General features: G+C 34.5%; 1 protein-coding gene across 13 annotated transcripts in view; it reads left to right on the forward strand.

Moving 5' to 3' along the window:
- The window catches only part of LOC6030964 (myocyte-specific enhancer factor 2), a 132,348-nt gene that overhangs the window by 32,258 nt on the left and 85,545 nt on the right, over nt 1-14,545 (forward strand). The gene's annotated exons all lie outside the window — the stretch shown is intronic.

The raw sequence follows: 14,545 nt of genomic DNA on the forward strand, positions 1-14,545 counted from the left end.
CTTTTTTCGCAAGATGGATGCTACGCCCCAAGCCGGAAGAGTCTTTCTCGCCGCGTGGCTCCTACGCCCAACGAACCACTCCGGAAGTCTTTTTAGCACTTTTTCACACGCGGACCCCAAGGGTCGGTTTTCGCACTTTTTTTTCTTCCGGAACCGTCAAACGTTTCTTTTAGGACTGCTCTACAGCCGCCCGTCCACTGACTTCCGGAATAAAGCACCTTTTTCGCGCGTGGGTGCTACGCCCCGCGCCCCACGCCTTCACTCGCAAACACTTCGCTCGCGAACGTTCGATTCGGATTTTCCCACCGGTCAATCCGTCTTTTTTCACTCCCGGACACTACTTCAGTGATCCGGCCTTGAAGGACCAAATGTTCTCAAAAAACTTCGCGATTTTCTAGTGGACTGTATTTTTCACATCAAATTTCGGCAGAGAAGAAAAAACGCGCGTCCTTTCTGTGCGAGCGACAAGTAAAAACTTAAGGTAGCTTTATTTCAAGATGATAATGTAGAGGTGGGAACAAAATAGAAAAAAGATTTATACGCTAAATTGAAAACACTAATTTTACGGCAAACAAAAGTTGTAATAGAGGCTTGAAAACCGGATGGCAATGCCATGCCAAACGGTTTTATCGTATGCTTCTTTAAGGGTGCACAGCAACCAAGGAAGTTGATATCTTTTTATTCCAAATTTGCCAAACTTGCGGACCCAATCCTGCAAGAATCTTACTGAGTCAAAGTTTGTTGTAAATAACTATGAAGACAGTAATTTAAGGGATGAATAAAAAATCATATCCCTAACTCCTAACAAGGTTTTAACAAAGGTTTTATCAAGGTTTTAAGGAGGTTGTAAGGATTCAGTTGTAAATTTATAAAAACGCCGTAACAACCTTTTGCGGAGGTCCTTTTGGGTTTTAAGTGGGGTTAATCGAGGTGCTGGAGAGTTTGTTACGACTATGTGGTTTTAATGTTGGTTTTTGGCTGATAGGTTTTATAGCGGCTTTGATAAAGCCTAAAATGTTACCTGGGCTCAATTATCCGATGCCTCGATTATCCAAAGTTTTGTATGGGACTTTGGATAATCGTTTTTTTTTCTTTTTTAACATATAATTTGAGTTCTGCGACACTTTTTTTTTTAGAAAAAAATGAATAGTTGATTGCCTATTAAATTACAAAATGCATTTTTTAAATAGTTGATCGCCGTCATTTTGGCCGCCATTTTAGATTTAAAAAATTTTAGAACACTTTAACGTAGTTTCTTAAGCTCAACAACCAAAAGTATGACACCGAAAAAAAGAATTTGTTTTTCCGAAGATTCGATTATCCGAAGTGAAATTTTGCCAAGGCCTTCGGATAATCGCATCTGGACTGCATTATGATCTGTTTAATTTAGTATTTTTCCACAGATTTTAAATCTTAAGGGGCTGTCCGCACAGCTTAGTCTTAAATAAAAAATATAGATAATTTTTTAAGCTTTTAAAAAAATATTTTTTTGCTAGGTTGATTTTCCTTCGTATTTTTTTATTAAATCGCAAAATAACGTTTTCTTGAAAATGTTAGAAAAAGGATACAAGAGCAATTCTCCACCAAAACTGGAAATGGATTAAATTTTTATTTTTTTGTTATTTTAGAAATTTTTTATCTTTTGTTTATAGGTAGTGGTGATGTACACCAAATGTGCACGGCATGGTAGTTTTGTGCCGATTTTAAATTAATTAAAAAGAAAATTTCTTAATCCTTGTTTTGAGTTTTTTTATCAAAAAAAAAAAAAAATTATATGTTTTTAATTTTAAAACTAGTGTTTTTTCCCATGTTAAAATATGAAACATTCGAGAAATTGTTTGATCTCTTCGAAAAAGTATGTTTAAAATTTGGTGATCAGGACTAATATTTAAAAGGGAGTAATAATGCATATTTTGCCCTTTTGAAATATTAGTCTTGACTAAGGCTACCAACTCTTGCTGAACAAAAATCCGTATACTTTGCCGATATGACACCATGGTATAACAAAAACTGTCAATGAATTATGTAGATAAATTAAATTTCATAAATTTGAGAATTAAAAATATAAAACTGTGTCGTTTTTACAGCTAACAAATTTCACAAAATGCTATCAGAGTGCTTATGACTTGTATTCATAAAATAAACCGTGATTTGAATCAATCCTTATGTTTTTAAGTTTTTTTTGTTAAATGTTTAAAAGTTTACGAAATGTCAAGTTTGCGAATAATATCGTTCTTAGTGTTTTAACGAACACTTTTCCAGAGTTTTTTTTTATTGAAAAGGTCCTATAACATGTGAAACACAACAGTTTATAGGACCTTTAAAAAAACTCTAGATTTGTTAATTAAAATGTTCAAATGTTTTCACAAGTTTTAGAAAGCCTATGGAAAGGGATAAATAAATTTAGTAAGGAATTTCTAAAAGAACAATTCCAGAGTTTTTTTTAAAAGGTCCTATCAACATATGAAAGACAATAGTTCAAAAACTCTAGAATTATTGATAATCAAGTTTGAATTGAGGAAACCTCGAAAAACTCTCCCTTTTTAAATCGAACTCACAGAAAAATAAAAATTTCTAGTTGACAAAAGCTTCAACCAAATCAAAAAAGCAATTCAATGATTAAAAAGTTGTTAAAATTCCGTACAAATCCGTATAAAGCGTAAAATTCCTTACAAAAATTCCGGCCTGTTAAAAATCCGCGAAGAGGTTCGAAAATCCGTATGGTAAGGAAAAAATCTGTACAGTTGGTAGCCTTAGTCTTGACTCAAAAATGATCAAAACATAGATTAGATTTTTTTGAAAATGAGCAACTCTCTACGAAATCGGCCGATTTCGACCATTTTTATTTTTTGTATTTTTTTATTTGACTCAAACTTTGTGGGGGCCTTCCCTAACACCAAATAAGGTATTTTACGTCATTGGTTCACCCATACAAGTCTCCATACAATTTTGGCTGCTGTCCATACAAAAATGGTATGTAAATATTCAAACAGCTGTACCTTTTGAGTGAATTTTCTGATCAATTTGCTGTCTTCGGCAAAGTTGTAGGTCCTCAACAATAGACTTTTGAGAAAAAAATAGGTACACGGAAAAAATAATTTGCAGATTTTTTTATCAACTTTTTTTTTACTAAAACTCAATTTCCCAAAATACGTATTTTTTGATTTTCGAGATTTTTTGATATGTTTTAGGGGACAAATTTTTTTGAAAAAATAGTGATTTTTGGAAAAAAATCGAAGTTTCATGCAAACACAAGTTTGACATCATTTTTTAATGCAAAATTTGATTTGCAATCGAAAAGTACTTTACAGATTTTTTGACAAAGGGCTCCGTTTTCTAGATATAGCCACCGAAAGTTTGATTTTAGCGAAATATTTGCAGTTTTTCAATTTTTAAAAAAAGTGACAATGAGTAACCATTTCTAAAAATATTTTTTTTGAAAAGTTAAGAAAATTTGCTATAAAATTGTCTAAGAGACATTGAAGATTGGACCTCGGGTTGCTGAGATAGAGCCGCTTTAAGAAAAAGAAACACAAAAATTGAAGTTTTCTTAATATCACCAAAAAACCACACCATTTTCTAATGACGATATCTCAGCAACTAATGGTCCGAATGTTTCATGTACCGACATTGAAAATCGGACCATTAGTTGCTGAGATATCGTCATTAGAAAATGGTGGGCTGAGACTTAGAAAACTTCAATTTTTGTGTTTCTTTTTCTTTAAGCCGTTGTATCTCAACAACCAGAGGTCTAATATTCAATGTCAATTTTATAGCAAATTTTCTTAAGTTAAGAAAATTTGCTATAAAATTGTTATAGCAAATTTTCTTAACTTTTCAAAAAAAATATTTTTAGAAATGGTTACTCATGGTCACTTTTTTTTAAATTGAAAAACTGCAAATATTTCGCTAAAATCAAACTTTCGGTGGCTATATCTTGAAAACGGAGCCCTTTATCAAAAAATATTCAAAGTACTTTTCGATTGCAAATTCAATTTTGCTTTAAAAAATAATGGGTATTTTGGGTAGTTGAGTTTTAGTGAAAAAAAGTTGATAAAAAAATCTGCAAATTTATTTTCCGTGTGCCTATTTTTTTCTCAAAAGTCCTCAACATTACCTATAACTTTGCGAAGACACCAAATTGATCTGAAAATGCAATCAAAAGGTACAGCTGTTTGAATATTTACATACCATTTTTGTATGGACAGCAGCCAAAATTGTATGGAGACTTCTATGGGTAAACCAATGACACAAAATAGCTTATTTGGTCATAGGGAAGGCCCCCACAAAGTTTGAGCCAAATAAAAAAATACAAATAAAATCCATTTTCGGTTTTGGTAGAGAATTGCTCAAATGTTTTTTTTTGTATAAGGCCGTTGCAATTATTTCTTTATGTTTTTGTCGCCCCCCGCGATCGACCAAAAATATTTTCAATTTTTTTGAAATTCCGTTGCACAGTTTTTTTTTCGGTTGAAAAATAAAGTTCGTCAATACTTCGATATTTTTAAAACTAATGATTGCAATACAACTGGGCAAGTGTAAAATGATTTTTAAACTATTTTTTCATTAAAATGTGAATACCATGGCCTTGAAATAGTTTATATATTTTTTTATTTTGTTGCCTCCCCATCCCTCCCCCCCTTCGTCTCTGGCTATAGTCGAGGGACATTAAATTGCTACGGCATAATAAGATAATTTTAAATTAGTTTGATTTTTTTGTACATTTTTTTGAAAGTCCTCATCAATACCAACAAGTTTGCACAAGCCAACAAATCGACAAGAAATTTCCTCCATAATTTAAAGAATTGCAAATAGACTTGTATGGGTGAACCAATAACACAAACTGGCTTTTTTTAGTAAAGTTTTAGTCTGATTAAAAAATATGCAAAAATTATAAATTTATGAATTAAAAATTAAAAATCTCAAACAAATGGCGAACTTAATTGTTGAAAATAGCTCATTTTGATTGTTGAAACATTTTATTCTAAAAAAGCAAGCATGATAAAATTGAAGGAAAGTTCAATTTCTCGAAAACTTTCTCAAAACCTGCACTTTACAAAATTATTAATATATTTTTTTATATTAGTTTGTTTTTAGTATTTTCCGACAATAGAAAATTGTCTAAATTCTGGTCTTATGAAATTGTTCGCTTCCCAGAAACCCCAGGATCGGCGGAATTTAATCAAATATTCACTCGCCCCCGTGAAAGTGAGCGCGCCCAGAGTTCGATGAAATTTCGTGGCGGTTCAGACAAAAAACTGGTTAATTTTTTCGACGTCCATCAGAGCTTGCGGTGAGATCCAAGAATTTTCTGGACTTTTCCCGAGGCATAAGAAGCCCCCCCCCCCCCTCGGAGGGAAAATGTCACAAACTTGAGAATTGTATTGGCGCTGTCAGCGAAATCGATTCGGCGAAGGTTTTTATTTTTGCTGCCTCGGAAAAGCCAATAAATATCAACGCTTTATTTCACGCAGTTGAGATGAATAATATAAAGAGGCGAGACATGAAAGACACGCCAAAGTTCAAACGACGACGACTTGGCCCGCCAGGACCTTCCACTTAAGGGAGGGGGCCTCACCCTCAAGGACTCCGGTTGCCCAGGTGAAGATCCTGACGGCGGCGGTGGTGGTCCCATCTGGGAAATGTGCTTTGCTCGGTGGATGGAGCAGATAGGATGATGTCCCCGAGCGTTCGTTGCCAAGACGTTTTCCCTTCAGTCTTGTTTGCAATTGTTGTTTAGCTACTTAGTTTGTTTGGTGCGTGTTTTATTTGGATGTTTTTATGTTTGGCTCTTGGGGCTGTTTTCGACGATTTTCCGGGAATCGGTCTCGACTTGGAGCTGTTGATTTCCACGAAAATTTACATGTGCTCGAAGACTCTATCAAGGCATTTGCCAATTAGCCAAAATTGAAAACATTTAAAACGCAAATCCTGATTCTAAATTTCTAAAACGATTCATTTTAAAGTCTCCCATAAAAAGAAAACATTTCAACAAAACTTCAGCCTGGCCAATTTCCCACCCCGAAGCGGTTTGGCTCAACTGTGATTCGATCGCACGCAGCAAAAGTTAAAAACACTGCCAAACAAAAACAGCGGGAGTTATTTTTCCACTTTTCCCATTCAGGAATTCGAGCGAATTCGCGGGAAAACAAAGAGTTTACCAACATTGCCGAGTTAAGTGAATTCGCCCACGCACGTCCGAACAATCATCGAGCCGAAAGAGAAGACGGGCCTGCTCTCCAACCAGTAGGAAGGACTTTTGCCACTGCTGCTCTGATCCTGACAAACAACGCCTCGGGCGACTCCTCAACTGTTGAACTCAACACAGCTGCTGGCAGACCGGCCGGCAAAGTGAATAATATAACTTGTTAATTAGATTTCCGTCAAATTTCACCGAACTGAAATGGAGTGATTTTGAACACTGTTTGTGTGTGCGTGTGTTTTGCTTGAGTGCAAATATCATTAAGCATTGGCATTTAGTTTGTTTGCAAAATGAAATGGATGATTTGAATATCGATCTTAATTATGCAGTAAATTGATGGATGGACAATCATGCTTTTTATGTTTGTGTTTTCAATCTAGTTTTAAGTAGAGCAATTCTCTCAGATTTTTTTTTGTATTTTTTAATCCGGCTGAAACTTTTTTGGTGCCTTCGGTATGCCCAAAGATGCCATTTTGCATCATCAGTTTGTCCATATAATTTTCCATACAAATTTGGCAGTTGTCCATACCAAAATGATTTATAAAAATTAAAAAATCTGTATCTTTTGAAGGAATTTTTTGATCGATTTGGTGTCTTCGGCCAAGTTGTAGGTATGAATAAGGACTATACTGAAAAAAATGATATACGCTAAAACAATGATGCTTTTGAATTTCACTTTTTGTCACTAAAACTTGATTTGCAAAAATACACTATTTTATTTTTTTTTCATTTTCTAATATGTTTAAGGGGACATCAAATGCCAACTTTTCAGAAATTTCCAGAATGGGCAAAAAATCTTCAACTGAGTTATGATTTTTTTGAATCAATACTGAGATTTTTCAAAAAAAAAAAAACAAAAAAATTGTCTCAGTTATTTATTTTTTAAAATTAGTGCCCATGTTTGCCCAATATTGAAAAAAATATTTTTGAAAAGCTGACAAAATTCTCTATATTTTGCTTTTTTGAACTTTGTTGATACGACCATAATTTGCTGAGATATTGCCATGTAAAGGTTTAAAAACAGGTAAATTTACGTTTTCTAAGTCTCACCCAAAAAAGCCACAATTTTCTAACGTCGATATCTCAGCAACTAATGGTTCGATTTATAATGTTAAAATTTGAAACATTCGTGAAATTTTCCGATCTTTTCGAAAACTATATTTTCAAAAATTTAAATCAAGACTAACATTTCAGATGGGCCATACATTCAATATTATGCAAAAAGAAGAAAAAGACACCAAATCGATCAAAAAAATCCTTCAAAAGATACAAAGTTTTTGTATGGACAGCTGCCAAATTTGGATGGAAAATTATATGGACAAACTAACGATGCAAAATGGCTTCTTTGGGCATATCGAAGGCACCAAAAAAGTGTCAGCCGGATTAAAAAAAAAAACAAAAATAAAATCGAATGACCGAAATCTCAGAGAATTGCTCTACATTCTGCAAGATATAATTTTAAAATTTTCCTGGTTTGTTTGTGTTTTTTAATATTTGTGAGTTCTTCTAAATCACGTGGACACTTTTTTGAAATATCAGACTCTCTTATCCAAATTATATAAATATCATATTTATACGAAAATCATTTTTTCAAACAACTTCAGGGCAAATTCGCTTTAAATTGGCAAAGATTCTCAAAATAACCCAGAACAAACAGTTTTCTGCTTGCGCTTGGGGTTATTTTTTGTGGGCATTCAAGTCGCCACACATTTTTTTGGCATCTGTCCATATAAAGTGGTATGTAAATTTTTGAAAATCTGCACCTCGGGAAGACATTTCCGATCGATTTGGTGTCTTCAGCAAAAGAACAATGGAGAAAAAATAGTCAAACTAAAAAATAACCATTTTCTGAAATCAACTTTGTTTCATAAAAAGTGATATTCCCATAACTTTTTTTATGGTTTAGATATTAAAAAATGCAACTTTTGTGACATATAAAAACATGAACAAACTGAATTAAAATTTTCGAAAGGTTCATGATTTTTCAAAAGTATTTATTGAAAACGTGAAGTGGAGACACTCAAATTTTTTTTTGAAGCGAAAACAAATATGCATGTTTAAAATACTTTCTTTTTGAAAAAAAAACGCGCTTTTTAAATTTGCTCATAATACAAAAAATCATGGAAATGGGTACATTAGGGTGACAAGAACAATTGAAAATTTTGGAAAATCTCAAGAGATAACCCCTGGCTCGATTCTTTAGGCAATAATAAGTAACTGTGCCAATTTTGAGCCAAATCGGTTAAGGTTAAGGGGTTGACAGCAGGTGGCGCAGGTCTCGCCCAAAATTATCCAGGTGTGAGATTTTTGTAGGAAATTTATTTTCCTACCATTTTGTCGAAGGGTGCAAGAAGATCCGAGTTGATCCTGATGAGTAGGGTTGGTGAAATTTCACGATTTCGCGGACAGCGTGAAATCCGTGAAATTTGGCTTTTTCCGTAAAATCCCGTGAAATTTTATGTTTGTGTGAAACTGTAACGATTTTTCTCAAATTGATTTAAATATCAACTTCAAATAGGCATACTAATAATCTTATTGCTGTAGAATTAAGCGAGTAAATACCCTTATTTCACTACAAATATAGGGCAAGTGATTTTTGACGATTTCGTGGAGTATAATTCGTGAAATTTATATTTTTTTTCAAATAATTTTTTTTAATGTTACCATAATAAATATTTCATCCATTAATCAATTTTATTAGTTTTCAATGTTGAAGAATTGTTCGAATTTTTCAGTTTTTTAGAAACTTACTTAATGTAAGTACTTAATGTAATTTAACGGATATTTTATTTAAAGTCTTAAAAGAAATGAAAAGAATCAAGCTTTGTATATTTCAAATTATATGAAGAGTATTTATTGTCACCTTTTAAAAACATTTCTGATTTTTTCAGAGTCCTGTTTAATATTAACGATATTTGATTATCAGGGTGGATGATTCTTTTAAAAGTTATAAACACTATTTTTTCTGTTCTTATATTGAATACAAGTTTCGATTTCGTCACAAATCATATTATTTTTTTCCTTTTGATTTATAATTTTCATTTTGAAAAGAGAGAAGAAAACGTTAAAAAATATTTTTAATGTGCAAAATGTCGCAGAAAATTCATGTTATTTCAATCATTTTGGCTGGAAAAGATTGTTAAATCTTGCTTTGATATGAAATTAATAAAAATGAAAAATGATAAAACAGAAGCAAATCAGCGAAAACTTTTTAGCTTTGTTAGTCGGATATTAAAAAAGCAGTTCAATAAATGAGAAAACGCATGCCCTACACTTTGTTTCAAAATATATTTAGAGCCAAACCATTAACCATAAATCACAAGATTTTTTTTGTCACGTTCAGATTTCAAGATTTTTTTTTTAGTTTATTGAAGAATAATAAATAATGAAGCATAAAAAGTAGTTTCTGTGATTTAAACATAAGATTTTCAGAGTTCTTTTAACAATTTTCACGTTCCGCGAAATTTGCGTGAAATTTGGTGTTCTAAAATTGAGGTCCCCGTGAAATTTGCAATTTTCGAGCGTGAAAATTCACTAAGCCTACTGATGAGTTATTAGCAAAGTATATAAGGGGTACATAGAAAGTAAATAAGAAAATACTGTTTACTAAAAAAACACCAAAATCAGGATCAACTCGGATCGTTTTGCACTTGTGGATAAAATTTTAGGAAATTAAATTTCCTAATTTCCTGTCAAAATTGACACAGATACTATTGCCTAAGGAATCGAATCAGAGGATATCCCTGATGTTGGTTTTTGCCTTCCTCACCTTACTGAGGAAAGGCTATAAAATCATTCGAAAAATGAACTTATTAATTTGACCTCGTAGACGAACCTTCACGTATACATATCGACTCAGAACCATGTCCTTAGCAAATGTCTGTGTGGATGTGTGTAGGCGGGTGGAAAAAAAATTGTCACTCGATTATCTTCGGACTGGATGAACGGATTTTGACCGTATTGGTCTCATTCGATCCGTCTCGGGGTCCCACAAGACCCTAGTTAATATAATGAAGTTTAGAAAAGTACTTCAAAAGTTATGCTAAAAAACGATTTCGGCTTATGTCCCGAAGATTGTAAAAAGGGTGGTTTTTGCAAGAAAACCTATCATGTTATACATTTTCAGGAAGGTATTAAAAAGACCTTTCCAATGAGACCTTTCCAATGAGCCCATCATGCGACCTATCGTTAGTTAGATAATTGAAAGACCTTTCAAATGAGCCTAAAACATCGAAGATCTGACAACCCTATAAAAAGTGATTAGCACTTAAGTGTTATTCAAACACTTTTTGGAGGCCAGATTTCAGATATTGTGATAGAAATATTGTCTGAATCTTCCATGCGAACTATCGTTGAATAGGTTCTTATCAGACCTTGCCGATTAGCCAGAAATATTGAAGGTCGGCGAACCCTATCAAAAGAAATGAGAATGAGAAATGATTTGTTAAACATGTTAAGGGGGAATGTTGATATTTTTACTGAATGTATTGACTTTATGAATGTGAGGAAGGCACCAACCACCTAAAGGTGAATTAAGTAACGTTTTTTTTGTATTGTCACCCTGCACGGAGAAAAAAGAGTTCCCAAAATCGTGAACAAGCGTTCATGAAAATAGGAACCACGAACAAAGTGTTCAAATTTCATGGTACGTTTTTCAAAATCGTACCATGGAATTTGAACACTTTGTTCGAGGTTCCCATTTTCATGAACGCTTGTTCACGATTTTGGGAACTCTTTTTTCTCCGTGTGGGGTACATTTTTCATAAATGAAAAAATGTAAATTCTCAACTTGTTCACAATGTTCAGTGTTTGTCATATTTCAGTCTAAATTGAGGTAATATTACAGAGGTAAAATTACACCTTCCATATTTACACATTTTTTTACTGTGTTCATAGTCATTTTACTGTATCATTTTACTGTAAATTTTAAGTAGAAAAAGAAAATGCATTTTTTATTCTTGTCAATAGTGTTCATGTTTGTCCGTATCTGTGTATATTTTTTCAGGTAGCTGAGAAAATTCTCTTCAAATTTTCATTGTAGGTCCATGGAAATCGAACAAATTTTAAAGAGATGGTGAGTTTTTAAAGAATTAAAGTTGAGGTTTTGGCAGCTAACTTTCATGCTAAAAATTGAAATCTTAGTGAAATTTTTCAGTGTTTCGAACAAAAATATTTGAAATATTTTAAAATCAAGCTTACATTTAAAAAGGGTCTTAAACACAATGTTTGGTCTTTTAAAATGTGAGAAATGATTTCTGGACTTTTTTTTGAAAAGGTCCAATAAACCAAATTTAAAGTTTTTGTTTTGCCTTCCTCACTGAGGTAAGGCTATAATCCTGCTCTAAAACTGAACTTTTTATTTAAAGCTCGAAAACCCACCTTGATGTATACATATCGACTCAAAATCGAAAACTGAACAAATGTCTGTGTGTATGTGTGTGTGTATGTGTGTGTGTATGTGTGTGTATGTGTGTGTGTATGTGTGTGTGTATGTGTGTGTGTATGTGTGTGTGTATGTGTGTGTGTATGTGTGTGTATGTGTGTGTGTATGTGACCAATAATGTCACGCAGTTTTCTCAGCACTGGCTGAACCGATTTTGACCAAACCAGTCGCATTCGACTTGGTTTAGGGTCCCATACGGTGCTATTGAATTGTTTGAAGTTTCGATAAGTAGTTCAAAAGTTATGTATAAAAATGTGTTTTCGCATATTTTCGGAAGTTGAATAAATGGCAGTAAACTGAACCAAACATCATCATGTTGTGCATCGTTAGTTAGGTAATTGAAAGACCTTTCCAACGAGTCCAAAACATTGATAATCTGGCAACTTTGTCTCGAGTTATAACCACTTAAGTGATAATTATGTACTTTTTGGATGCCGGATCTCACTTAAATGTATGTAAACAATGTCCGGATCCATCATCCGACCGTTCGTTGGTAAGGTAATCAAAAGACCTTTCCAACGAGTCTAAAACATTGACGATCTGGCAACCCTGTCTCGAGCTATGACCACTTAAGTGACATTTATTGACTTTTTTGTAGCCGGATCTCACTTAAATGTATGTAAACTATGTCCGGATCCATCATCCGACCCATCGTTGGTTAGGTAATCAAAAGACCTTTCCAACGAGTCTAAATCATTGAAGACCTGGCAACCCTGTCTCGAGTTCTGACCACTTAAATGATATTTATGTACTTTTTTGTAGCCGGATCTCACTTAAATGTATGTAAACAATGTCTGGATCCATCATCCGACCCATCGTTGGTTAGGTAATCAAAAAACCTTTCCAACGAGTCTAAAACATTGAAGATCTGGCAACTCTGTCTCGAGTTCTGACCACTTAAATAGTATTTATGTACTTTTTTTGTAGCCGGATCTCACTTAAATGTATGTAAACAATGTCCGGATCCATCATCCGATCCATCGTTGATTAGGTAATCGAAAAACCTTTCCAACGAGTCTAAAACATTGACGATCTGGCATCCCTGTCTCGAGCTATGACCACTTAAGTGACATTTATTCACTTTTTGTAGCCGGATCTCACTTAAATGTATGTAAACAATGTCCGGATCCATCATCCGACCCATCGTTGGTAAGGTAATCGAAATACCTTTCCAACGTGTCTAAAACATTGAAGATCTAGCAACCCTGTCTCAAGCTATGACCACTTAAGATGCCACTTATGAGCCCTTGAGTGATATGTGTGTTTTTTTGTATTCCGGAATCTAACGAAATCAGACGAAATTTGTGTCCAAACCCATCATATCACATATCACCCATTGTTGGAAAAAAGTGAGGAAGGCACCAACCACATAGGTGGATTAAGTTAGTTTTTTGGGTGTTTTTGAAACCGTCTTGAGTCAAGGGTATTAAAAAACACCCAAAAAGCAAAAACTGAAAATTTGGTTTATTGGACCTTTTCAAAAAAAACTCCAGATTTGAAAATTTGCAAAATGTGTCAAGCAAATTCTTATGTTTTGTGTAGTGTATTTGATATGTTCCCGGGTTTCCTTTTGTTTAAGGTCGTTGATGGTGTCATTCACCTTTGGGTCTTGGTGGTTCTGAATTCAGGGTCCAGAAATAGTAAATTGAAATTAATAATTAATCACGATGTGTAAAATGTTTCTACAAATGACAAATAAAAGAAACATTGTTTTACTGAAACATTACGAATCAACATTTAAATGTTTTTTTTTTTAAACAGACATGGCCGCCAAATGGTCGACTGGGAATGATACTTTTCAGAGCCTTAAATGTATACTCTTGTAATTCTTCAGCATATCACACAATTTGATGAATTTTGATTTCATAAATCCACTTAATTTTGTGATTGTCATGATTTTAATTGAATCTTCTCATCCCACGGAGCGTGGCCTCTGGAGGCCACATAACCTTGAGATACAATTTTCCCGGAAATGAACTCCGCATCATCCCGCGGCTTATCCCGGTGTCCTCGTCTCCCCGTCTCCCCTCTTTCTGGCGCCGCCCGTTCCGGATGGTCGGAAATGCAAGATAAATAGACATGTTGATTCAATATGGGGGAAGGAAGGGAGATAGATGGATAGCCGGGACGACGAGCCTAGGAGAAGATAAATGTCATGCGTATTTATGTTTCACCTGTGCTGTGCGTTGGTGGAGAAGCTCCAGAGGTTGCCCATCGCGACCGGGCCGACCTCCAGTGACGAGGTCGTCGGGGCTGGGATATATTTTTTATCATCATTTTGAGAAGATAATAGAGGACGGTTTTGGCCCCTGGTCGTAATCAGCAAAATGAGAGGAAATATCCCAAAAAAGTATAGTTAAATTCTCCTCCTTAAGAACATTGACTTCGTAGTTCCCGAGAGGGTTAAACTATAGTTTCTGGAATATATTACCTCACATAGGAAATGTGGATCTGACACGCAAGACATGTTTCATTATGGAGCCTTGCCCTCCGTCAGGAGGATCTGTGTAGGTGATGAACCAACAACAATGTATGAGATAATTCTGTCCCTCGACAGTTCCTGGGACTCTTCTCTCGTGATGCTCTATTATCTGTCAGGCGGAGAAAAGCCGGCAAACCGCTCGTGCGGAACCGGTCATGGACCGGCAGCAAAAAAATATATCCTCGGAATTGCCGGAAATACAGGTGAGAACGTGGCCACTTGTTGAATTCCGTTCTCGCAGTTATAGAAAAGAAAAAGTTCGTCAAAATACACTCATCCACTTGAAGTCGGCTTATTGACTTGGTTCAGGATTAAATTTGAGTCCCTCTTTGATGTCTCTAAGGAGTAGGGTGGGGAACGATCCCCCCCAACTGTGTGTGTCATCTTTCATTTCGGGGAAAGTCAGCTCCAAGGACTA

Source organism: Culex quinquefasciatus, chromosome 3 (genome assembly GCF_015732765.1).
Source record: "Culex quinquefasciatus strain JHB chromosome 3, VPISU_Cqui_1.0_pri_paternal, whole genome shotgun sequence".
Taxonomy (NCBI): Eukaryota; Metazoa; Arthropoda; class Insecta; order Diptera; family Culicidae; genus Culex; species Culex quinquefasciatus.